The sequence below is a fragment of the Thermobia domestica genome, chromosome 5 (assembly GCF_964235325.1).
Source record: "Thermobia domestica chromosome 5, izTheDome1.hap1.1, whole genome shotgun sequence".
Lineage (NCBI taxonomy): Eukaryota > Metazoa > Arthropoda > Insecta > Zygentoma > Lepismatidae > Thermobia > Thermobia domestica.
The window spans coordinates 299,042,785-299,070,434 of record NC_137458.1 but is presented as its reverse complement, the minus strand read 5'-3'; the positions used below and the strand labels follow the sequence as shown (position 1 = coordinate 299,070,434).

At 38.0% G+C, this 27,650-nt stretch overlaps 1 protein-coding gene across 2 annotated transcripts in view; it reads left to right on the top strand.

Moving 5' to 3' along the window:
- Window positions 1-27,650, top strand: part of LOC145686734 (uncharacterized) — a 274,285-nt gene that overhangs the window by 181,082 nt on the left and 65,553 nt on the right. For both annotated transcript variants that reach the window (XM_081760353.1, XM_081760354.1), the window contains exon 2: window positions 26,126-26,270. The gene's annotated coding sequence lies outside the window, so the exon portion shown is untranslated. The remainder of the gene's footprint in view (window positions 1-26,125; window positions 26,271-27,650) is intronic.

Here is a 27,650-nt window from a genome sequence, read left to right as displayed (position 1 = left end):
CACAGTTTCAATCCCCAGGATAATAATGGGGGCTAAACTGGAACTTAAATGGCATCTGAACCATCACTCTTTATCTAGGCGACTTTGAAAACTATGGATTCACACTAATAACGGTCGTTTCTTATCATTTTATGTCTACACCTTCCACTCGCTCTAGGAGTGCTCAAACAATCTTGCTCCCACTGAGGGCTGAACTTTGACTTAAACGGCATCAGGGCTGCCACCAATTACCTTAGCGACCCTGAAAATCAATGGTGCGACACTAATATTGGTCATTTTTTATATTGTTACATGCCACCATTTTACTCCCTCCAGGTTCTAATGAGGGATTAAATCAGACTTAAATGTCATCGGTAGTGTCACTGCTTATCTAAGCAATGCTAAAAACTGTGGATTCGACACTAATCGGTCATTCTCAATTATTTTTACATGTCGCTCACCCCTAATTATACTAATGGGGGGTGACTTTGGCTTTAAACGGCATCGTAGGTGCCACTGTTCATCGCAGCGATCCTGAAAAGTATGGATCCAATACTAATATTGGTCGTTTTCGATCATTCCTGTATTTCATCTACCCTACTTCTCCTAGGTGAGCTAGGGGTCTTATTCCCCATAGGTGTACGAAATGTCTTACCTTCAATAGGGGGCTGAACTAGGACTTAAAGAACATAAAAAATGTCACTAATCATCTCATGGACCCCGCAAACTATGGATTCCACACTAATATACGTCATTTTCGACTATTTTTGTCTCTCCTTCCACACTCTCCCTAGGTGTGTTAGGAAGTCTTATCCCGAGAGTACTCTTTTCCAGACTCTCGCGCCATGTGGACTTTGTGGTGGACAAACACCGTGCTCGTGGGTTTTCTCGGGGTTGTCCCGTTTCCTCCCACTTTCTTCATTCCACCGTTTCATTCATCTCTCATAATCACCGCCTCCTTTAGCCTAACCGGCATAACCGTGGGACGTAAAACTAAAGATTTCATTTTCATTTTTTCTTTTCCAGACTGTAAGTAATATACGTACCAAGTTCGTTAAAATTGCTCGAAGCGTTCTACAGTTATGTCGGAACACACACACACACACACACACATATATATATATATATATATATATAATATATATATATATATGTTCTCAATTTATAAAAATATATAATGATCACGCCATACTTTCTTGTTTCCTATTGTCCCTCAAAAGTAAATAAATAAAAGGTTTTAGTAAGATATTGCAACTTCTGTTAAAAGTAACACACTGACTTTATTTACGAGCGTCAGATACTAGAACTTTAAAGATGGTTCTGTGATGGAAATAAGTCTTTTCCAGTTTATCTAAAGCTATAAACACGAATTCTGAATACAAAGAATCAGTGTGAACCGGAGATGATAAGAGTAAATCAAAATTGTTACGCTCCCGTCCGCAACGAATGCACTGATGCTGATTAATAGCTACATTACAATAGCAACGTTGAGTACATGATCAGCTGTTTACATTTTGCTTCTAAAACTATTTAGCTTGTGTGCGATAGAACACACAAATAATATTTTATATGAGATACAGAATTTAAAGAAATTTAAAACAGTCAGCCATGAATTTCTGAAACGTTGCCACATATAAGATGGGCGTGCTTTGTTGTGGAAAGCCTCTTACTTTACAAGAAGTTGATGTTTGTCAGTGATTATTTCATTTTACTCTGGGGAAGGGGGAGCTTTCGGTAAACGGAGGTGAAAGTAGTACTGGCAAAATACTGATAAGCCAGGATGGTCACGATCGGGGAGTGGATTTTTCTACTCCTAAAATAATTACTAGTTATTGTTTGTTGCATCTCATTTCAGAACTGAAGCTATATACAGTGTGGATCTTAGTTTAAGGTAGAATCCGAATCACCTTAACACGTTCAAATTTTAATGCTCTCCTAGCACGAATCGAACCCGGTGCACCAAAGCCTGTGCGCGCTAGAGACAGACCAGAGGGGATGGCTGATTTACAAGGATTTGACAACATACGCGGGTGAAACTAGACAACAGCTACGTACCTTATCTTTGGGACTCACTCACATTCATTCCATTATTCCTTTATATCCTGTGTCTGACATAATCAAATTTTTCCTGCCTGGTAGTTAACGTAGTTCTGTTCAAAGTAAGATAGAAACAGAGATGGCCCTTGAGGGAAGTTACGCCGTTAGAAATTAGTTTTTTTTTTTTTTTTTTAATTTCTACCTGTGTGACTTCTCTCACGAGCCGCCTCTGTATTCGAACTACTAGTTAATTTTGCATCTCGATGAAGGTCTAGTCTATTGAGGATCAAATCCGAGATTACGAGCACAGAGAGACCCTTCCAGCTAGTCTACTGGCGTCACGAGAAAAGTGGTCTCAAAATAGAGTCGTTGGAGTACGTTTTATGTCGCATGACGCCATGGACAGATATATTCAAAAATAGTTTCGTCGGATTCAACATCCACAAATTAGTATAAAAACGCAATTAGAAATGTATCGAAGCGTAAACACTTTTCGCTTGTGGCGTGGTCGGATGCTCTTACATTTATTTACAAACATTTTTTTCTATGTATGGAGATATATTCTGGATGTATCCAATAGTTTTATTATTGTACTTGTATATGTGTTTTTTCTGCTTACAAATTAAAACCCCACTACTCCGAAATTTCGGATAAGCCGAGCGGAACGTCAGTAAGGGGACATAGTGACTCAGTGATAGTGCTTTAATGTCCAGTAGGAAAGGTCTCAGCTTTGATCCCAGACAATGTGGCTTTGATCATCAACGTGTTCACATGTTTTCCTATTTCCTTCCACAATCTCATTCCACCAACTCTTTGATAATGGTTCACTTTCATTAATCACCTTTCTCCATTACCCTAATGGAGATAGGTGATTAATGAAAGTGAACCATTATCCAGTGAACCATTACCCTAATGAAAGTGAACCATTACCCTAATGATCATAACTGTGGAACGTTAAAGATTACATTAAAAAAAAAAACTTCAGTAATAACACGGAACCCATTTTTCATTGTACTTCAATCGATTAACAGAACTCGTCTAAAAAAGAAAAAAAAAGATATGAAATGAAATCTTTCAAGAGTAACGTCTCACGATTATGCCCTTTAGGCTAAGGGAGACGGATCATTAAGGCAAATGAATGATAATGGAAGAATGGGTGGACTGAGAGTGTGATACGTTAAATGAATTGTTGACAATGAATTTTCACAACACTGAAGGGGGAGCCGAAACCGAAGCAACAAAAGAGCTAATTTGGAAAGCGAAGTTTGATTCCCGCTTGGAACGTTTGTGGTTACAACTCTTATCTTCTACAAATCCCATCTTATACTGGGGCACCCAAATTTCTAGACTAAAACCCTGAGCTATCCTATGAAAATTTATAGTATACTCGTGTACAGTATTTACGGTACTTGCTGAAATAATTAAATACGAGGTCACCATTCGTAATAGATCAACACCCACCAAAAGTGAGAGATAAAGAAATTATTCCTATCAATTGAATATAGATTACTAAAGGTAATCAAGAAAGTTCTGTCACTTTTTGTAGAGGTCTGTGTTCAATTGGCCCTCACAACCCGAGTTGAATGCAAATGGAGATAAGGCGTAGGTCAGTTGTTGGTGTGGGTATATCCAACATTCTCCCTGGTTGTGGCAGTTCAGTTACACCGTGAATGTGTGTAAGGACAGAGTGAACATGGGACCTCCACAGAGTGTCATAAAAGCGTGTATGCTGTACGAGCTCAAACTGGGGTCAAATGCCGCGGGGCCGCCACAGTGGGCAGAAGACATGCCAGGCCTTTGGTGAGGCTGTCGTGACTACGCGGACTAGTGTTGTCAACGGCTCGAGCGACTCGGCTCACGGCTCAGTCACCCCCGAGCCGAGCCAACAGCTCCCCAAACCGAGCTGGCTCGAGCCGAGCCAATGGCTCAACCCAACCGAATCAGCTCGAGCCAATGGTTCACCTGAGCTGAGCCGAACCAAGCCGATGCCTCATCCGAGACGAGCCAAACCGAGCCGACGGCTCACCTGAGCTGAACCAAACTGAGCGAGTGGCTCATCGCAACCGAGCCGGCTCGAGCCGATGGCCCACCTGAGCTGAGGTGAACCGAGCCGAGCCGGAACTCGAGCTGAGCCGGTGGTGTGCAACATCGTTCTGATTAACAACAAAGAAAAAAATACAAGTTCGCTTAGAAATATTTTTTCACTTATTGATAGATGGAACTACTAAAACAAAACAAGTCTAGATAAACACAAAGGATGCCTTTAAAAAACTACATAGATGCTGTTACACGAGCTTAACAATAATAGTTGTAGGCGTACTCAAACTTTTACATATTTCTACTATTATTTAATTAGTTTCTTGGATAATATTTACAACAGAGGTCCAACTAGTACCCACTGATTTAAGAGATTGATTAACAAATCAGTTACTACAAACTCAAATATAAAACATTTTGTTTGTCTTCAGTAATCCAACTACAAAAATTGGGCTTTTGTTTTAACATTTCGTAGCTCGTAGTTAGTAACTTTAATCTAGTGTTGTCAACAGCTCGAACGGCTCCGAGCCGAGCCGAACCAACAGCTTTCAAAACTGAGCTGGGTCGAGCCCTCGGCTCATTTGGTCCGAACCGAGCGGGTGGCTCATCACAACCGAGCCGGCTCGAGCCAATGGCTCACCTGAGGTAAGCCGAACCGAGCCGGAGCTCGAGCTGAGCCGATGGCTCAGGGCTCGAGCCGAGCCGGTTGACATCACTAACGCGGACAGTGCAGCGGTAGTTTAAAAAGTTTAAGGACGGTAACGAAACACTTGAAGGCGCACCAGATCAACACATGTACAAAATGAAGATCTTCAGGCAGCAATTGAGGCGAACAGTCGTTAGACGTGAGGAACTGGGACTGCAATTCGTTGTGAGTGGGGAAACCCTTCGACAGCACCTCCATCAACTTGACAAGCACTACAAGTTGGGTCGATGGGTCCCACGTGATTTGACTCCGGGCCAGAAGGCAACATGAGCAGACATCTGTGTCTTTTTGCTGTCTCGTCTGAGGAAGAAGCCATTTCTGGACAGGATGTTGACATGTGATGAGAGCATTAATGCCCTGACCAACTGGCAATGCAATTGTGTACAACGCAATTGTGTACTGTCCGCAGTTGAGCCGTGCTGAAGACAAACTTCAAACTCTGGAGACAGCACTCCTGAATCGCAAAGGGGTCTTCCTGTTACAGGACAACGCTAAGCCCTACGTGGCTAGCATGACCCGGGACACCATTCTAGGCCTTAGGGAAACACTATTGCATCCTCCATACTCCCCAGACATTGCACTGTCCGATTATCACCTATTTCCATTCCTTGGACAATCACCTTCGGGGACGCCAGTTCAAATCCTTAGTAGAGATGCAAGATGCACTTTATACCTCCTTCACTTCACGGCTCACCAAGTTCTATAGCGATGGAATCCATGTTCTTCCAGAACGTTTGCAGAAGGTCGTCGATGCTGATAGCGACTATTTTTGATCTTCAGTTACGTCGTAGGTGACATGTCGATGTTTGAAAGTGGTGGATGAAAAAGGAAAGAACTTTCTTGCTTACCTTTATAATAAAAGCTTTTTTTTTTTTTTTTTAATATATTGTGCGAATGATATTGTGTTTTGGATGGAAAGCGGGACATTTGGAGTTCTGAACAACTCTTTCGGGACAGAGGCAGGCACGCAGCCAGTTTTTAGGGGGGTAGGGGGTCCAAAGTTTCTCCGGGGGTTCAGTATGTCTATATACATAGTATTAAACTTCTGTTATTTTGCACCCGAAAAGACAAGTAATTGTTAATTACTGCGACCTGTATTCTCAGAAAATCTGATAGAACTAGATTATTTTTTTATAAAGAAGGGAAGTTGTAAAATTAAATCTTTTGACTACATAAGTCATTTTAGGCTAAATTATTTTTATAAGGAAAGGAAGATGTGAGATCGAATCTTGGGCTACACCAGTTAGTTAAACAAATATAATTATGTTAAGAAAGTGTACAAATTCTAGTCGAGTTACGAAGTTTATTGGGGGGTTCGGACCCGGTGGGCTCCCCGTGGGTGCGCTCCTGGACAAAAGGACAGGTGATGTAAATTCGAAACGGTCAAGATTAAATCAGTGTACAGGGTGGCCCAAAAGTAATTTATCAAGTATAACATTCTAGTTTATGGGTTTATTTGGTTCGGGTCTTCCGAGCTTGATATAAGTAAAACACACACACACACACACACACACATATATATATATATATATATATATATATATATATATATATATATATATATATATATATATATATATATATATATATATATATATATTAAAAACAAATAATAAAGAAACTAAGTCTACCTGATGGATAACAATAAGAAATTATATAAAATGCAATGAGCTGATCAGTACGGTACTGTATACCTACTTTTGGGCCACCCTGTATTAGAAGCCCTAATCTTGTTACTGAAAAGAAACGTTAATTTCAACCAACCAATCAAATAAACTCTTTTCTTGCGAGACATACTAAGATAAATTCTTTAAAATAATCAAAAGCAAGCCTAGCTTCGTTAAAATATGCAAATCGTAGTTCCTGCCACGTCATTTCATCGGAAATACGGACAAATAAATACCAAATGAGTAATTCTTGTCTATTGTCCTTGAGTTAAACTTACGTTGTATCACAAACAAAACAACCTTTTTAAATTATCACTGTTGGCTTTTACAATGTGACAATATAAAGAGTCACAATATAAACGAACTTTTCTGTTGTGTAATGTTCTGTCAATTGGTGGACATGACTGACATGTGAGGGTCGCGTCATACTCTTAACAATCATCCTCGTTATTAGCGGCTCCTTCTAACGGTGTACTTTTTGTGTGGGGCTGGAAAGAAGAGGCAATCCATGGCAAAAGATACTGAGTACCTACATATGTTGAGAGTCCCTATCACTGCGAAATTAAAGTACCGCTAATTTTACAGAAATTATGTGATATCTTCAAATAGATAAAAGATAATCGAAAAGTGGATCAAGACCTCCCTAGACGACGTTATTTTGCATGAGGTAGCGTTATCACGAGTCACCTAGTAGCTGTGCGTTTACAGTTATTTAGAAACGCGAAAATTAATGCCGATTTTCTAAATGGCTGGAAATCGAAAGCAGATAAGCGAATCTTGATAACGGTATCTCACGTAAAATAATATTGTCTAGGGAGATATTGTTCCACTTTTCGATTATCTTTTTTCTATTTGAAGATATCACATAATTACTGTAAAATTAGCGGTATTTTAATTTCGCAGTGATGAGGCCTCTTAATACGTAAAACAAATCTGACCAAAGCCCTTGAAATACGAGGTGCGTTTAAAAAGTATCGCACCTTTGGTTGGCAAAAATGAGTTGAGTTGATTTTGAGTTTAACGTCCCGTTCAGCAGCGAGGCTATATGAGACGTGGCCCTACTGATTAACGTGGAATCCGAACCACATGAGCTCCCGCCGGGAATCGAACCCGGGCCTCCCAGGCAAAAATGCATTCATTGATGGGGAAATTGGGAACATTAATCCTCTGCAAAGTAGTTTCCTTGTTAATGCACACACTTCTCCCAGTGCTCCCGCCATTGTTGGAAACACTTCTGAAACGTAATTTTTGGAATGGTGAGCAACCGTGCCGCCGCATTCCACATGATGTCTTCTCCTTGACTCAAATCGAGCCCCTTTTTTAGTGGCATTTTCAGCTTGGGAAGTAACCAAACGTCAGATGGAGCCATGTCGGGTGAGTAGGGAGCCTGACGACACACAGGAATGTTATATTTGGCGATGAAAGCTTGAATCAAATTTCATGGACACTCTCCTCATGCCCAAATTCTCGTTCAAAATTGAATTAACCGATCCGATTGAATGGTTTGGCGCTTGGGTATCATCAAGCTTTTTTCAAAATTTGATACAATATCGTTGCTCAAGTTTTTCTGTCATTTTACCTAATAATAATAATAATAATAATAATAATAATAATAATAATAATAAATCAGACGACCACTCACTATTCTCCTTCCAGCCTTAGAAAAGAGTAGAAGTAAACAAACCCACCTGACTACCAGTTTGTCGATGATCAGTGATTGGTTGTTGGTCTCAGTGCACTAGTATCCTACCGCAATATAATCCCTACTAAAATAATAATTTCAAATAAAAATATCTGAATTTATCCTACATTTTGTGATAATAAGCGCAATAACAACAGATGTAGCTTTATTTCAACCTCACCCGTATATAGACATATAGCATTTACTGCGCATGCGTTCACGCGCCTTCCCCACTCATTTAAAATTATTGTAGAATGCAGAGTTTCATGGCGACGATGTGTGACAATAATCCATTTTCGTCTCGTGTTATAAAACACAAAAGAGGACAACAGGAATAGAGACAATCTCGTTTATATAAGGATTTAAGAATATATATATAGTCAGTGTCAGTCCGTTAATTATTTACCAACAAACTGTAGCCTTATAGTCTGGAAATTATGCGACGACAGTAAGTAAGCAGACGATCTTGCTGTTCACGTCTCTCGTTGCCGGAGCACGTGTGATCCGCGGAGTAATTCATTTCGCTTTGTTTACGCCTACTTTGTTCTAAGGCTGGAAAGACTTTACACGTCTTCATTCTTTGGCCGACTGTCGTTTTCTGCAGGCAGAAAAAAAAACGGTTGCGTATGAGTGTCCCCTCTACATCTACTACTGAAGAAAGTCTCCCGCACTTCATTGGTTTACGCGGGAAAAAATAAGGTTAGATACTTCTTGAACACACCTCGTATAATTTATAAAACTTTTGTAACAGTTTCGGCAGTGTAACATCACCTTCATCAGATGATTGTATTTAGTGCTTTGCTCAATTTTTGTTTTATTAACACATGTTGAATAGTTTCAAAGCTATAATGAATACCGAATATGAGTTTGTTTATACTGCTAAGGCTGAAAGTACTTACATGAAAGAAGTAAAGATATAGGAGGAATAAGTGTATGTTATATCTATTGTTAAGTACTAGCCTATAGTCCGTGTCAGCCCACCTGGTGGATTGCGTCAACCAATGAATCCGCAGCGCAGTGTTGCCAAATCTACGGTGAGAAAGCTTCTGGCGGACGCATGTTACATGTGTCAAATGTACCCGTCTCACTAACAACGTCCACTATGTTTTACAATACAAAACTTTGACACTAACAGGATTATCAATGTATCTATCTTATTAATCATACTATTTTCTGTTATGAATGCGGTAAGAATACTATATTTCATTTGGTTCGAATGTCCACGTGACAAGTAAATGAACGTACATATAATCGATATTAGTGGTGAGGTACGTCGTTTATAACCCCATTCACATCGAACCGAGGATCTAACATAGGACACTGCAAACGGAAAGCCAATGCTCAACCATTTTATTTTTTAAAAAAATCCGAGACAAAGGAAGTCTCGCAACAAGAAAAAAATAAATGTTACATTACATTACATATAGTATTACATTGTGTATCTGCTTATATTAATTGAACTTCTGAGAAGGAATTTTTGTGAGTGGTATGATGGAAATAAAGCATGAGAAGTAGATAACGACTACAATGACGTTCGATATAACATCAGACACTCCACCGCAATTACATCAATGCTATTTAGAAGTATATTATCACGAAATCAATGTAAATTATTATTCGTATGACTGACTTATGTATTCTTTCCTGCCTTTTTTTCATCATGTAAATGTGAAGGATGATGTAGACTTAATAATCACCTATGAACTATATAAATTCTAAGTCTAGTGTGGCTTGAAAACAATAGCAACAACGAAATATTATCGGTTAATTTTCTTTAGTATTTCGGCTGAAAGTAGCAGAAAATTATATTGTGACAGAAGGTTCTGTGACTCCGAAGAGAAGAAATGTATGTTGTTAAGGTTTATATTTTTACATTCATAATCACCTGTGTGTGCTTAGTTACATCAGCGTGAAGTCAACTGAGATTTCCTCATCTGTATCTGTAGGGCGTGATCTGTTGATAGAATGAAAAACCCGAAGCATAAGTTGAAAGGATGGGACCGACCTTGTCATGTTCTTTAATGCTCATGATGTCAGTCGAGAGTTAACCAAGTCCTAGTTTCATTGGCATCATCATAAAACTTCAAGGTTTGAAAACAAGGTCATGTGTTTTCATATTATTATTAGTCTAAGTATACTGCAGCTTACATCGTATTTTTTATGAACTAAAAGCAAATGGGAACATAATACAGAAGATTTAACATTTTTGTCTTCGAACAACGGCTGTTGCATAGAAAGTCTCTTGAAATCGTGAAAAAAAAAAAAATCGAATTTCGAGATTTCAACGTCTTGCCGTGACTCCTACTATAGTGGTTGCAAGGAGACGTGAAGCTTGGCTTATATCTACCAATTTCTGCTTCCAATAGAAGTCGTGGATGTGTCCCAGTCATCACCTGCCATCCACGAAATTTTGCCAGTCTAGTCTCTCGCGCTTTACGGACATCTGAGAGCGAAATGTTGTCGGATTGCCGATAAAGTTTCGTTTTGTTTATTTATATTATTATTGTTGTATATTTTTGTTAGTATTACTGTTAGTGTTTAATTCTAATAAACAGTCACACAAAAATAATAATAAAAGTTCTGTGCACCAGACACCAGACATGTATTTTCTTACGCAAAATCCAAATTTTGAAATCCCAAGAAAATCGACCGTATCATTTCTTTTTTATGGGCGAAAAACTTGAGCGATTTTGCATAGGGAGAATACACGTAAGACAGTCATACAAAAAAAAAAATTCTATGCAGTAGGCCTCAGGGTATGGATTCGAATGTATTTTGGTACACAAAATCCAAGTTTCGAAATCCCAGGATAATTCACCTTGTTTTTTTTTTTTTATGGGCGGAAAACTTCAGCGAATTTTGGTACGTAAGACAGCACATACGTTTTTGCCCATAAAACAAAATTAACACTGTCAATCTTCCTGGGAGGGGGGCGCGGTGGCTCAGTGGTAGAGCGTTCACTTCCGGTGCTTGGGGTCCCTGGTTCGATCCCAGCTCGCGCCGTGTGGACTTTGTGGTGGACAAACACCGTGCTCGTGGGTTTTCTCGGGGTTCTCCCGTTTCCTCCCACTTTCTTCATTCCACCATTTCACTCATTCCTCATTATCACCGTCTCCTTTAGCCTAACCGGCATAACCGTGGGACGTTAAACTTAAAGATTTCATTTCATTTTTTCAATCTACCTGGGGTTTCGCAATTTGGACTTTATACCAAAATACATCGAATCTACACCCTGGGGTCCGGTGCACAGAACTTTTTTTATGTGTGGTTGTGTTATTAGTGTGTGTGTTATAGTTTTTTTTTTCGCTCGATCGCCATGTATTCTAAGTTTGGCAACATCGTTGGTGAACTGCTCTTTCACGTTTTCTTAAGTTTGCGTTCGGAAATAGGTTCCACGAATCGTACCGAATTCTTCCGATGTATCACACGTGACAAAAAGGCAATTTTATGATTGGTGTGGAGCTCAGGTTTCGCGAGTCGTCGTGATCAACTTCCCTACGAGACGAGAAATACATTTGCAACTTCGAGACGAGACAAAACATTTTACGAATCTTGTGTGCAACACATAGTTCAGCCAAGTTTTAAATCTCAAAACATTGTTTTAATCTCACATATTCATAGTATAAAAATTATAAATAGACACATGTCATTACACAATATACTCCAATAGTAAACATGGTTTAAATATTGCAAGATCACACGCTTCATGAAACTCTTGTGATGCGGCAAGATTCTGGTAACTGTTAGATGAAATTAAGAGGAAGAACTCAAGGCATACATTTTGTACATAAATTTACGAAATGAGAAGAGAAAATTATTCCCACAATCAAAACGAGAGGGAACTTCTGCAAAATTTACAAAATGAGATGAGAAAATTATTCCCATATTCAAAACGAGAGGGAACTTCAGCAAAATTTACGAAATGAGACGAGAAAATTATTCCCATATTCAAAACGAGAGGGAACCTCTGCAACATTTACGAAATGAGACGAGAAAATTATTCCCATATTCAAAACGAGAGGGAACTTCAGCAAAATTTACGTAATGAGACGTGAAAATTATTCCCACATTCAAAACGAGAGGGAACTTCTGCAAAATTTACGAAATGAGATGAGAAAATTATTCCTATATTCAAAACGAGAAGGAACTTCAGCAAAATTTACGAAATGAGACGAGAAAATTATTCCCATATTCAAAACGAGAGGGAACTTCTGCAAAATTTACGAAATGAGATGAGAAAATTATTTCCAGATACAAAACGAGAGGGAACTTCAGCAAAATTTACGAAATGAGACGAGAAAATTATTCCCATATTCAAAACGAGAGGGAACTTCTGCAAAATTTACGAAATGAGACGAGGAAATTATTCCCATATTCAAAACGAGAGGGAACTTCTGCAAAATTTACGAAATGAGACGTGAAAATTATTCCCATATTCAAAAGGAGAGGGAACTTCTGCAAAATTTACGAAATGAGACGAGAAAATTATTCCCATATTCAAAACGAGAGGGAACTTCAGCAAAATTTACGAAATGAGACGAGAAAATTATTTCCATATTGAAAACGAGAGGGAACTTCAGCAAAATTTACGAAATGAGACGAGAAAATTATTCCCATATTCAAAACGAGAGGGAAATTCCGCAAAATTTACGAAATGAGACGAGAAAATTATTTCCATATTCAAAACGAAAGGGAAATTCAGCAAAATTTACGAAATGAGACGTGAAAATTATTCCCATATTCAAAAGGAGAGGGAACTTCTGCAAAATTTACGAAATGAGATGAGAAAATTATTTCCAGATCTAAAACGAGAGGGAACTTCTGCAAAATTTACGAAATGAGATGAGAAAATTATTTCCAGATCAAAAACGAGAGGGAACTTCAGCAAAATTTACGAAATGAGACGAGAAAATTTTTCCCATATTCAAAACGAGAGGGAACCTCTGCAAAATTTACGAAATGAGACGAGAAAATTTTGCCCATATTCAAAACGAGAGGGAACCTCTGCAAAATTTACGAAATGAGATGAGAAAATTATTTCCAGATCCAAAACGAGAGGGAACTTCAGCTAAAATTTACGAAATGAGACGAGAAAATTATTCCCATATTCAAAACGAGAGGGAACTTCAGCAAAATTTACGAAATGAGACGTGAAAATTATTCCCATATTCAAAAAGAGAGGGAACTTCTACAAAATTTAGGAAATGAGATGAGAAAATTATTTCCAGATTCAAAACGAGAGAGAGCTTCTGCAAAATTTACGAAATGAGATGAGAAATTTATTGCCATATTCAAAACAAGAAGGAACTTCAGCAAAATTTACGAAATGAGACGAGAAAATTATTCCCATATTCAAAAGGAGAGGGAACTTCTGCAAAATTTACGACATGAGATGAGAAAATTATTTCCAGATCAAAACGAGAGGGAACTTCAGCAAAATTTACGAAATGAGACGAGAAAATTTTTCCCATATTCAAAACGAGAGGGAACCTCTGCAAAATTTACGAAATGAGACGAGAAAATTATTCCCATATTCAAAACGAGAGGGAACCTCTGCAAAATTTACGAAATGAGATGAGAAAATTATTTCCAGATCCAAAACGAGAGGGAACTTCAGCTAAAATTTACGAAATGAGACGAGAAAATTATTCCCATATTCAAAACGAGAGGGAACTTCAGCAAAATTTACGAAATGAGACGAAAATTATTCCCATATTCAAAAAGAGAGGGAACTTCTACAAAATTTACGAAATGAGATGAGAAAATTATTTCCAGATTCAAAACGAGAGAGAGCTTCTGCAAAATTTACGAAATGAGATGAGAAATTTATTGCCATATTCAAAACAAGAAGGAACTTCAGCAAAATTTACGAAATGAGACGAGAAAATTATTCCCATATTCAAAACGAGAGGGAACCTCTGCAAAATTTACGAAATGAGACAAGAAAATTATTCCCATATTCAAAACGAGAGGGAACTTCAGCAAAATTTACAAAATGAGACGAGAAAATTATTGCCATATTCAAAACGAGAGGGAACTTCAGCAAAATTTACGAAATGAGACGAGAAAATTATTCCCATATTCAAAACGAGAGGGAACCTCTGCAAAATTTACGAAATGAGACGAGAAAATTATTTCCAGATTCAAAACGAGAGGGAACTTCTGCAAAATTTACGAAATGAGACGAGAAAATTATTCCCATATTCAAAACGAGAGGGGACTTGTGCAAAATTTACGAAATAAGATGAGAAAATTATTTCCAGATTCAAAACGAGAAAGAACTTCTGCAAAATTTACGAAATGAGATGAGAAAGTTATTCCCAGATTCGAAATGAAAGGGAACTTCAGCAAAATTTACGAAATGAGACGAGAAAATTATTCCCATATTCAAAAGGAGAGGGAACTTCTGCAAAATTTACGAAATGAGATGAGAAAATTATTTCCAGATCAAAAACGAGAGGGAACTTCAGCAAAATTTACGAAATGAGACGAGAAAATTTTTCCCATATTCAAAACGAGAGGGAACCTCTGCAAAATTTACGAAATGAGACGAGAAAATTTTGCCCATATTCAAAACGAGAGGGAACCTCTGCAAAATTTACGAAATGAGATGAGAAAATTATTTCCAGATCCAAAACGAGAGGGAACTTCAGCTAAAATTTACGAAATGAGACGAGAAAATTATTCCCATATTCAAAACGAGAGGGAACTTCAGCAAAATTTACGAAATGAGACGTGAAAATTATTCCCATATTCAAAAAGAGAGGGAACTTCTACAAAATTTAGGAAATGAGATGAGAAAATTATTTCCAGATTCAAAACGAGAGAGAGCTTCTGCAAAATTTACGAAATGAGATGAGAAATTTATTGCCATATTCAAAACAAGAAGGAACTTCAGCAAAATTTACGAAATGAGACGAGAAAATTATTCCCATATTCAAAAGGAGAGGGAACTTCTGCAAAATTTACGACATGAGATGAGAAAATTATTTCCAGATCAAAAACGAGAGGGAACTTCAGCAAAATTTACGAAATGAGACGAGAAAATTTTTCCCATATTCAAAACGAGAGGGAACCTCTGCAAAATTTACGAAATGAGACGAGAAAATTATTCCCATATTCAAAACGAGAGGGAACCTCTGCAAAATTTACGAAATGAGATGAGAAAATTATTTCCAGATCCAAAACGAGAGGGAACTTCAGCTAAAATTTACGAAATGAGACGAGAAAATTATTCCCATATTCAAAACGAGAGGGAACTTCAGCAAAATTTACGAAATGAGACGAAAATTATTCCCATATTCAAAAAGAGAGGGAACTTCTACAAAATTTACGAAATGAGATGAGAAAATTATTTCCAGATTCAAAACGAGAGAGAGCTTCTGCAAAATTTACGAAATGAGATGAGAAATTTATTGCCATATTCAAAACAAGAAGGAACTTCAGCAAAATTTACGAAATGAGACGAGAAAATTATTCCCATATTCAAAACGAGAGGGAACCTCTGCAAAATTTACGAAATGAGACAAGAAAATTATTCCCATATTCAAAACGAGAGGGAACTTCAGCAAAATTTACGAAATGAGACGAGAAAATTATTGCCATATTCAAAACGAGAGGGAACTTCAGCAAAATTTACGAAATGAGACGAGAAAATTATTCCCATATTCAAAACGAGAGGGAACCTCTGCAAAATTTACGAAATGAGACGAGAAAATTATTTCCAGATTCAAAACGAGAGGGAACTTCTGCAAAATTTACGAAATGAGACGAGAAAATTATTCCCATATTCAAAACGAGAGGGGACTTGTGCAAAATTTACGAAATAAGATGAGAAAATTATTTCCAGATTCAAAACGAGAAAGAACTTCTGCAAAATTTACGAAATGAGATGAGAAAGTTATTCCCAGATTCGAAATGAAAGGGAACTTCAGCAAAATTTACGAAATGAGACGAGAAAATTATTCCCATATTCAAAAGGAGAGGGAACTTCTGCAAAATTTACGAAATGAGATGAGAAAATTATTTCCAGATCAAAAACGAGAGGGAACTTCAGCAAAATTTACGAAATGAGACGAGAAAATTTTTCCCATATTCAAAACGAGAGGGAACCTCTGCAAAATTTACGAAATGAGACGAGAAAATTTTTCCCATATTCAAAACGAGAGGGAACTTCTGCAAAATTTACGAAATGAGATGAGAAAATTATTTCCAGATCCAAAACGAGAGGGAACTTCAGCTAAAATTTACGAAATGAGACGAGAAAATTATTCCCATATTCAAAACGAGAGGGAACTTCAGCAAAATTTACGAAATGAGACGTGAAAATTATTCCCATATTCAAAACGAGAGGGAACCTCTCCAAAATTTACGAAATGAGACAAGAAAATTATTCCCATATTCAAAACGAGAGGGAACTTCTGCAAAATTTACGAAATGAGACGAGAAAATTATTCCCATATTCAAAACGAGAGGGAACTTCATCAAAATTTACGAAATGAGACAAGAAAATTATTCCCATATTCAAAACGTGAGGGAACTTCAGTACAATTTACGAAATGAGACGAGAAAATTATTCCCATATTCAAAACGAGAGGGAACTTCTGCAAAATTTACGAAATAAGATAAGAAAATTATTTCCAGATTCAAAACGAGAAGGAAGTTCTGCAAAATTTACGAAATAAGATGAGAAAATTATTCCCATATTCAAAACGAGAGGGAACTTCAGGAAAATTTACGAAATGAGACGAGAAAATTATTTCCATATTCAAAACGAGAGGGAACTTCTGCAAAATTTACGAAATGAGACGAGAAAATTATTCCCATGTTCAAAACGAGAGGGAACTTGAGCAAAATTTACGAAATGAGACGAGAAAATTATTCCCATAGTCAAAACGAGAGGGAACTTCAGCAAAATTTACGAAATGAGACGAGAAAATTATTCCTATATTCAAAACGAGAGGGAACTTCAGCAAAATTTACGAAATGAGACGAGAAAATTATTTCCATATTCAAAATGAGAGGGAACTTCTGCAAAATTTACGAAATGAGATGAGAAAATTATTCCCAGATTCGAAATGAGAGGGAACTTCAACAAAATTTACGAAATGAGACGAGAAAAATTTTCCCATATTCAAAACGAGAGGGAACTTCAGCAAAATTTACAAGATGAGACAAGAAAACCTAATTCCTCGTCATATGGTTAACTCGAAGTCCTACATGTCCAAGATTTTATTTGAGAATGTCCATTTGGTTTTTGGTTCGTCCGTTCGTTCGTTATTAATGTGTACAGAGGTCTACAGGCTATACCAATGAACGTGTCGAAACAGTTATTTTGATCTTAAGACTGGTCATTCTCAAGCAGATGATTCCCATTTTTCCATACTCCCTAGAGTGAGGATTGTTTATTGAAGAGTGAAAATCAAAAGTTCTATTCTCGTTCAAGCGGTTGTAACGATTTTGCTTGAAGTTGTAAGCTAAATATTTCATTAACTACCCTATAGTACGTTACTTCTCGGAGTATAGGGTAATTTGATGATTCGGATGAGATTTATTTAGATTTGTATCGCCAAACTTATGAAGCTTCCGAGCTACCGTATTTGAGCTACCGACCAAGAGAACTATCAACTTATTTTTTCTTCTTTTAAATCTTACATTTGTTCATTGCCTATAAACTTACATTCAGGGACGTTATTTAGGGAGGGCAAGGAGGGAGATTCCCCCTTTGCTTGAGATTTATATAGATTTTATCAATAGAATCTATGAAAAACGACTGGAAGCATTCAAAATGTGGGTGTGGAGAAGAATGAAAAGAATTAGTTGGGTCGGGCGGAAAACGAATGAGTGGGTGTTAGAAATGGTGGGGGAGAAAAGAACACTTTTAGATATTGTTAAGAAGAGGAAGAGAAACTGATTGGCGCATTGCCTAAGAAGTTGTATCATGAGAGACGTCATAGAGGGTATGGTGGCGGGAAAGAGAGGCAGAGGCGAAGGAGACTACAATTAATGGATGATATTAAAACAGAAAGATCATATGTAAAGACGAAGAGGTTAGCGGAGGACCGTGCAGCATGGAAGCTTCTCAGCTGCTGCAAATGACCTGCCAGTAAGGGCAGAATACCTATGACGATCAATAGAATAGTAGTAAGTCAGTGAAAAACGCGAAATTTTACTTATATCAAGCGGTCTTGCCTCCCCCCCAGCCAAATCTGAAATGACGCTACTGCTTACATTTCTAGTAAATATGAAATCAAAAGTAACGCGCACAACCCGTCGCGTATAGAATCAACCGTGAGATGAGGTTGACAGTGGCAGTTCCGCGGGAGAAACAAGCTGTTGTCGTCATCGCCCCCTGTCATGAGCGTCAGCTCAGTGGAGGAATCATGGTTAACCAACCGGAGCGTTAAGGCGATGTACCGCTGGCGATCACTGATTTAGATGATGTTCTCGAAAACGATTATAATACATTTTCATCTCCCATAGTTAAAATATTGTATTAACTATCTTCCAATATGACGTATATATTTCTGACAGTCATTATTTTCCCAAGGCTCGAAAATTCGGCGATGGAAAGCATTCTTAAGCAATATCAACATCAAATGAGGCGGTTCCCCGTCATGTAAGAGATTTTTTTTTTTTTAGTTTAATGTTCCCCGGTAAAATGAAATTTTTGTATTCTCCCATCGGAAGTCGAACCTAGGACCACATGCACGAAAGCTTCTAACGTAAGAGGTGAAGGTACCTCTCGGCTTTCATTGTATCACTGAGCCAATAACTCGATTAGGAAAAGCATTGTCAAGTAATGCCTGCTACATCAGTTTTAGTATGAGACAGTGCCTTGCATATTACTCTCGTTATCGTAGCGTGCAAGAGTGGTAAGAACCAAAACTTCTAACGGGGTGCAGATACTTCTCAGCATTCTGTTTCTGGTATATAATTGTAGTGAGCCTCAAATAATTGGAGACAGGATTAAGATTTCTGAGCTTTCGGCATCTATCAACATGTTAGTCCGTCACGTATGAGAGATGATGTTCCTCGGCGATCATACTATCTGAGGAAAAGGAAGGAAGAAAGGATCGGGGAAGGAAGGAAGCGGCCTGGGACTTGTATGTTAACTACCATCCAGGGGCGGACCCAGGAGGGGGGCGATCGTCTCCCCCCAGAAGAGGAAACTTTCTTATTTTATATATAAATAAAACTCATCCGAGAGCTCTTAAAACTAGCTCTAAGTAGCAATATTACAACCTACCGCCCCCCCCCAGAAGTCCTTCCTGGATCCGCCCCTGCTACCATCCCGGTTTTTGCCTGTATGAATGAGGAAAGCCTCACTCAGGATGGCTGCCCTGAAAAAGCTTTTTTACACTTTTTCGACTGTCCCCCACCGGGAATCGAACCCGAGACCACTCGAACCAAAGACGAAGGATAGGCTAGTTTTGTTTGGTACATAGTAACTAATAATTTTGCTGTTCGTTTCTCCAAAAACAAGGTTGTCTGTGAGGAATCCGTATAGTCCTGGTAATACGTAAAAGTTCTCTTAAAGTTGGGAGCGTTTGTGGATCTACTAAAGGATTAATTGTTAGCTTTGTCTATCAAGAGCTTCTGCTGGCATTATTATTTAATGTTAATTGGAATTTAAAAATTAAATAACAGAGAGCGTATTTTTCTTTCTTAATGGATGCGAAAATAACTAACTTTAACTAAATGTAGCCACTAAGCATCGGCAAAGTCCCTTTATTGGTGCTAATGTCTTAATCAACTTTTATGAACATAAACCATAGTTACTGTTAAGTGGTAAATTGGTCATTTTTGGAGTACAGGGTCATGGATTCAATAACAGAGTGGTGTGTTTTGGGTTTGTTGATGGACTATATCATGTGACACAATTTCTTCAGCACAATTAGCCTTTTGCAGGCTATGCCATTTTTCATACCATTATTACTACACGGTTATTATTCAGTTATATTCCTACTACCTTGTCTTCCGCTACGCTAGGCAAAAATAAGTTTTGTTGGGCTGACGACTCCTTAATTTTTAGTCCTCATACCTTGTTTGTTATCATTGCACGCGAAAGTTTAATAGAAAACTAGTCAAAGTAACCCTTGATGGAATAACTAATGTTCTTGGTACATTCTGAGAATTTCCTTACACAGTAATTGCTTTAATGATGTTTGTCAGTCAAAAATCATGGCGCCCGTAGCGGAGAGCTCAGAGGGAGCAATTGTCCCCCGTTGGATTTTCGAAATGGGTTCGAAATGTATAGACTAGCGGTGGTCAAAACTGGTTTTGGTTTTCTCCAAAACCGGTTCGATGTTTTCACGGAAACTGGTTTCGGTGAAAACTTTTGGAAAACACAAAGGAATTTCTGTGGAAACGGAATCGATTTCTAGAGAACAACGAAACACTATTCTGGTCAGAAATAGAACTAATTTTGAAAAAAAAACTGAACCGGTTTTGAAGAAAACCGAAACCGGATCCGGTTAGAAACCGAACCGGTTTTGGAGAAAACGATAACCAGTTTCGGTGAAAACCGAACCAGTTTCGGAGAAAATTGGTTTCGGTGAAAAACCATTTTTTTTTTAAATTTTCAGAAAAAAAAGCAGTTTTGGTTTTCCTTAAAGCCGAAAACCGGTTTTTGTGCCCATCACTAGTATAGACCCTCTTTCTGTACACAACGCTACTTCAATCTCAATAGTTCTGTGAGTTTCATCTCAATAGATGGCGTGGTTATCGTACAGCTTCAGTTTTTAAAGTTTACAAAAAATATTTTTATTATTATTTGGAAAATTACGCATGAGGATTTTCACTACATTTGCCTATCTTATTTTGTTCAGGTCAATGAGATCATGTTTCATATTTGGACATTGCTTGTACGTTAAGAATATTGTATGCTTTATGTTGTAAAGAAAGCACATGAAAGAGCAACAACGAACATTTTTAGGAGGTTGAAGCACTTGTGTTATTTTCATTTGCGTTGCTCAAGTCCAAAAATGTCTCTTGTGCATCTATTTTGAATGTAGTTTCTTTCATTGTTTATGATTTCTTAATACCTAATTTCATCTAACTTATTTAATGTGTTTAGGTATTTATTTTACATTTTGCAAAACTTATTTTGCTTATTGAAATGAAATAAAATCTGTGTTCAGGTGTTTATTTTACATTTTGCAAAACTTATTTTGCTTATTGAAATGAAATAAAATCTGTGTTCAGGTGTTTTACATTTTGCAAAACCTATTTTGCTTATTGAGATGAAATCAAATCTGTGTGTCAGGTGTTTATTTTACATTTTGCAAAACTTATTTTGCTTATTGAAATGAAATAAAATCTGTGTTCAGGTGTTTATTTTACATTTTGCAAAACTTATTTTGCTTATTGAAATGAAATGAAATCTTTGAGTTTTACGTCCCACGTTTATGGGAGGAGACTCCATAGGCTAAAGGAGACGGTCGTAATGAAATAATGAATGAAATGGTGGACTGAAGTAAGTGGGAGGAAACGGGAGAACCCCGAGAAAACCCACGCACACGGTGTTTGTCCACCACAAAGTTCACTTGGCGCGAACTGGGATCGAACCAGGGACATCAAGCAGAAGAGATGAGCATTACCACTGCGCCACCGCTGCCCTTATTTTGCTTATTTTCTGGCGTACAAATTAAGATGTTTGTAAAGAGGACAAGAGACTGATCATGGAATTGGACAGCTCACTTGCAATTCAATGAATATTCTACGTTGAATTATCTCACGTAATAATAATTTGATCTTCAAAATAAAACGATTAAAATCATCCACGACTTGGTGTCTTAACACACCCAAATTTATAAACAACTGTTTGGCAGTCTTTGTATGATATCACTATTTTTTCTCGGTAACTTCAATTTTAATTATATAGATTAGTCCGCAGCAGATAAGTATTTTTTTCCAAAGCTGTCTTAGCCTAAAACTCAATCTACGTATTTATGATACGCCTCAGCGTAATTCCATCGCACCACCTCATGATGTCTTAGCCTCAGAGAATATTAGGTCACCATTAATAGTCTGCCATTGATGACAAGTCAGTGGCGGCTAGTGGTGGTGTTGCAGCGTTGCTCATCTATCAACGTGTTTGAAGTAAAATTATTATTATTAGTAGTAGCAACGTAATGAAGAATTTTGCTTTCTATCACTCCCATATATACGAGGATTGTTCAATAAATTTCCCCTCTATTTTTTAAAGAAAGTAATTGTCGTACGAGTACGTGATTGTACCCAGAAACGAAAGCTTAAACCTTTTTCTTAATAAATATTTTCTTTTTAAGATCACTTCACTGACAACGATGCATTCGCAGGATTAGTGATGGATTGCGTGAGCGTCCGGTTAAAACGGCATTTAGTCATTGAATTCCTAACTGTAGAAGGTATGACATCCATCAACATCCCTGTTGCAAAAAATGCTGTGTATGGGAAAGCATACGCGGGCATTAGCGCAGAGAATCCAGCCACATCATGTTTGAATGAGAAGGATCACAGTGGACGGCCAACGACTGCATCCATTCCAGAGAATGTTGGACAGGTTGATGGACTGGCTTCCGTTGATCGTCGCATTAAGCAGAGGGTGATAGCAGACATTACTGACATACCACTCCAAACAGTGAATCACATCATACGTTGGTTCAAGAAAATGTGTTCCAAGGTAGGCTCCGCGTCAGCTCACAGTAGAAATTAAAGAAGTCCGCAAAAACGCTTGTGAGCAAAATTTAGTCAGATTCAACACCAAAATAGATGCCCTTCTCATGCGTCTCGTAACTAGAAACGAGTCTTGGGTTCATCACTTCGAGCCTGAGACCAGACGTCAGTCCATGGAGTTCAAACATCCATCCTCTCCGTGTCCTAAAAAGTTCATAACGCAACCATCAGGAAGGAAGGTCATGATTACCATCTTCTGATACAGTGAAGGTGTGGTGCTGATTGATAGTTTGGAATGTGGCGCCACTGTTAACACCGAGCGCTACGAGCAGACACTAACGAAGTTGCGTGTACGTTGGCGTCACAAAAAACATACTTCAACATGTGTAGCAGAAGCTCTAAGTCGGGGATGTTTTGTTGCATCAATCTTAGGGCCTTGACTTGGACCCCTGTGGCTTTTGGCTGTTCACAAATTTTAAGAAACGCCTAAAAGATCAGCGTTTCGCATCCAACATGAAGGTCATGAAGGCAGTGGGTTCTTGGTGTGGTCAGTAACCTGCCTTATTCTTCACCGACGGTATGCAACAACTAGTGCACGTTGGCTCAATTGCATCAACGTCGGTGGAGACTATATTGAAAATTGAAAGACTCGTCAGAAAACAAAAGGTTGAAACCTTCAAGTGAGGGTAAAATTATTACGTACAACTATAAATAAAAAAGAGGATTGGAAGCAAAACTTATTGAACAATCTTCGTACCGTAAGTTGATACATGTAGAACACGAGTTCAGTGTTAAAAGGGTATGTGTTAATTAAGTAATGATATGTATTCAGACTCGACTACAAATTCGAGGGCCGCGGTGGCTCAGTGGTAGAGCGTTCACCTCTGGGCTTGGGGTCCCGGGTTCGATCCCAGCCTCCGCTAAGTGAACTTTGTGGTGGACAAACACCGTGTACGTGGGTTTTCTCGGTGTTCTCCCGTTTCCTCCCACTTTCTTCATTCCACCATTTCATTCATCACTCATCATCACCGTCTCCTTTAGCCTAACCGGCATAATCGTGGGACGTTAAACTCAAAGATTTCATTTCATTTCATTTTCGACTATAAATTCAGCTTACATGTTCCAAACACAGAAAAGAAAACACGGAGATGCAATATCTGTTGGCGTGAGTGCAGAAAAAGCTGAAAGGAGTGATGTGAAAAAGTGATATTGTCATATGAACGCCAAAAGGAGTGAAATGAGCGGATTAACACTGAATTTAGAATAAGCTTGTGTCATGATGTACAGTATATTATGGGCAAGTTATAAAAAAAACACACACACACACACACATATACAGAGCAATCATTGCGCTATGGCAAGAAGAGTGTGTACTACACGGAGGAGTCACATTGAGAAGGCCACGACTGAGCAGCTGAACCAAGGATGTTATAAAATAGAGGATCTGCCCATACGTATCTTCATCATATGAACTCAATGAAGCCGAAAAACAATCGAGCATCGTCTGAGCCGGCATGTCTGATTGGCTACTCTTCTTTCTGCCATGATTGTTGACTCGAAACATTGCGATCTTACCATTAGTGGTGCGGAGTGGGCAGAGTAGGTGTGGCGAAGCTGTGACGTATGGCTTCACGATTTTGTAGTATGGACAGATCCTCTATTTTATAACATCCTTGAGCTGAACGCTCTTCCAAAAGAAGCCTTCCAGAAACATTTCCAGTTATGGATTCAACGTTGGGATAAGTGCATTGCTAGCCAAAGACAGTACTTTGAAGAAGATTAAATCAAATTCCATGTAAGCTTATTACTTTGTTTCTAATAAAATCATTCACCTGAAGAAGATTAAATCAAATTCCATGTAAACTTATTACTTTGTTTCTAATAAAATCATTCACCTGAAGAAGATTAAATCAAATTCCATGTAAACTTATTACTTTGTTTCTAATAAAATTATTCACTGTATTTTTTGATCACACCTCGTATAGGTAATGTAGGGTTCTTCTAAAGTAATTTGAAAGCCGAATCGTATTATAAGATGCTTCTTTAACTACGAATCCTTCTTCAACAAAATAGTGCTACTTATGGAAATTTTGTTTCGATAACTTCAAAGGGGAGAATTCGATTGTTCTACACAAGAGACCATTTTAGACTTTGAAAGAAACATCAGTTATAGTCAAGATCAAATTGATGATGACAAAGGCAAGAAAATTAATGTGCAAAGAGAGGGTTTAAATAAAAAAAATGAAAAATAATCGCAGAGAATGGAATAGAGAAGCAAGAGAAGTAGGGCTATGTGATAATTTGCGAAATTAAACTCGGATTAAATACACAAAATATTTCATAGCAGCAATGTTGTTTACACTAAATGTTTCCCCAGTATGCAGCGGCGCAAATCTATCTTGAACATTGTGGGGGGACGAGTAAGACCGTTCCTTTTTTTTTTTTTTTTGCGAGGTCCAAAAATATTTATGAAGTTGAAAAACAATGTTGTGGAGGATCAGAGGAGCAGAGTTGTCTTCAACATTGGGAGGCGGGCAGATTTGAGGCTTTTTCTGGGGGACATCAATTTCATCTCACGTTCCTTTGTGGCAATCGGACAAAAACCTCAAATTTCTTCCCCGAAACACATTTCAAATCGGATTATTGGGGGAGCCAGTCCCCCTCAGTTCCAAGATTGGAGGGGACATGTCCCCCTCATCCCCCAGGGATTTGCGCCAGTGCCAGTATATGTCAAATTTTCCTCGAATAAAGTGTATTCGATTTACTTCTTTTTTTTTCAACACTAGACTCTGTATGGACGTCTTTGGTCTGTGCTGCAGAGGAATTTCAATCATTATTAGGAACTATTGGTTTAGTAGAATTGATTGTTCGCGGTAATCTAGTAAAAAGTCATTTAATGAATCATCAAAGTTTCTAAAATCGATATTAACTGTATTTATGACGTCAGCAGAAGAGAGAGGCGTTTTTTACACATCGAAGATAATACTTTCGTAAGAAATTCGATGACTCACATAAGATTAGCAACATTGAGTAAACTTTCCAACGACAATTACCTGATAATGGAAATGCCAGACTTCAATCAGCGTTAACGATAATATATTGAGAGAAGAATAATTTTGTTTAATTTCATAAAACTTGAACACTAATTTTTAGAGTTCTTTGTTGTTCTAATTTTTCTTCAGTTTTTTTTAAATTTATTAATTTTTTCATATGTTATATAGTGTTTGAAACTAAAGTTATGTTAGTTAGTCCGTTAGCCTAGTTTCTACCTTCTGTCTTTGATCTTTCTTTTCAACCAGCTAATTTTGCGCTTTTGCTTTGGAAGCCTCTAACTTTTTTTTTTCTTTCTTCATATTTCAGCACTGTAGTAAAACCAGCACTCCGTTCCAGTGGCGACGATAACGTCTCCGAAGACTCGAAGTGCGGATTGGTCTCGTCGAATGGTTGGTTTCGTCTGTGCTGATTAGGAAGCCTTTGTCAACCCATTTGTTATACACTTTTCCTGGTAAGATTTTTTTTTTTTTTTTTAATGGTGTAGATATAAATTCAGTCGTACAGGGACATACAAGGGAGCGGGTCCGGATCCTCCAAAATCTCGACTTTTCAGTAATTTAATTTAATTTTAGGAATAGGTTTAAAAATTTCAATATAATTTATTCTGATATTGAATTTGGATCTCCCTCGAAATGAATTCCGGCGTACGTCTCTGCAAATATATGGCGAAATTTTTTAACGCTTCCATACTCAATGCAGACAATAATGTGCATGATGCTTTGCTGGATGCAAATAAGAAATTAAAAAAAAAAAAAAAAAAAAAGGTGCATGGTGACAATGGCAGAGCTCTCACCTCTGGTGTAAAAGGTCTCTGATTCTATCCCGGGTCACGTGAAATTGTTGTGGACAACATTGTGTCTAGCTTTTATTTTATATAAAGATTTCTGTTTCCTGGATTTATTACACTAAGCTAGAGACTTTCTGTTTAAAGTGTGCCCTCGGAAAATATGTGAAAGATACTTCGGCCCCAGCCCCGCCGCCCACGTACGGAGGAAACCTTCCCTTTGGTTTGGGGAAAGAAGTGAATGCTTCCACTGTGTTACCAATTTGTCATTCAGTCATTTAGTCTTGGTGAGCGAAAATCGTAGGCTACAAGAATGGCTAACCAGACAGTGCTCAGCGAAGCCCGTCAATGTGACAATCCGGTCAACATCCAACTATTGAAAGCTCTCGGCCAAAGCAACTTGTCCCTCCTCTTTCGAGCTACAGGAAAACGCACATCGACAGCAGCGCCGGCAGGGGCACATTTGAAATAAAAAGACTCAAGTCGCAATACTCATAGGAGCGAGGAGTGAATTCAAGGAATTGCTTATGCATTTTTTGCTTGCACCATTACTTGCAAACCCATTAACTGTTTTCCTTCCCCGTAGAAAGAAACAAAGTTTAATAAAGGTGAGACATTACTATGTAAACTATTAACAAAGGAGGAGAAAAAAACTAAAAATTTTACATCACTTTGAATCTTGAAGCTGAAAATATTAGGTAAAATTTGTGCCTCTCGTCAGAATTTAAAGAATCCTTTGAAAGTCACTAGAAACCCCAAAGCCGGAGGAAGGAGATTCTAGGAGAGATGAGCAGTGAAAACGCTAGAGAGGCAAGATGGCGGACGCATCCCAGTACAATCATCCATTGCACCATCCCTCCGACTGTCCCTATATATGTACTGTAACGTGAGTCAAGTAATTATCACTATTATCATCATTATACAAGAAAAAAGTAGTGCCTCCCCAAAATGTGTGCCTCTCCGTTTGCCCTCTCCCCAAGAAATTGAAGCTTTCGTCGTCACTGAAGAGGAGGTAGAAAGATGCCGCCAGTGCTCCACACACTACAT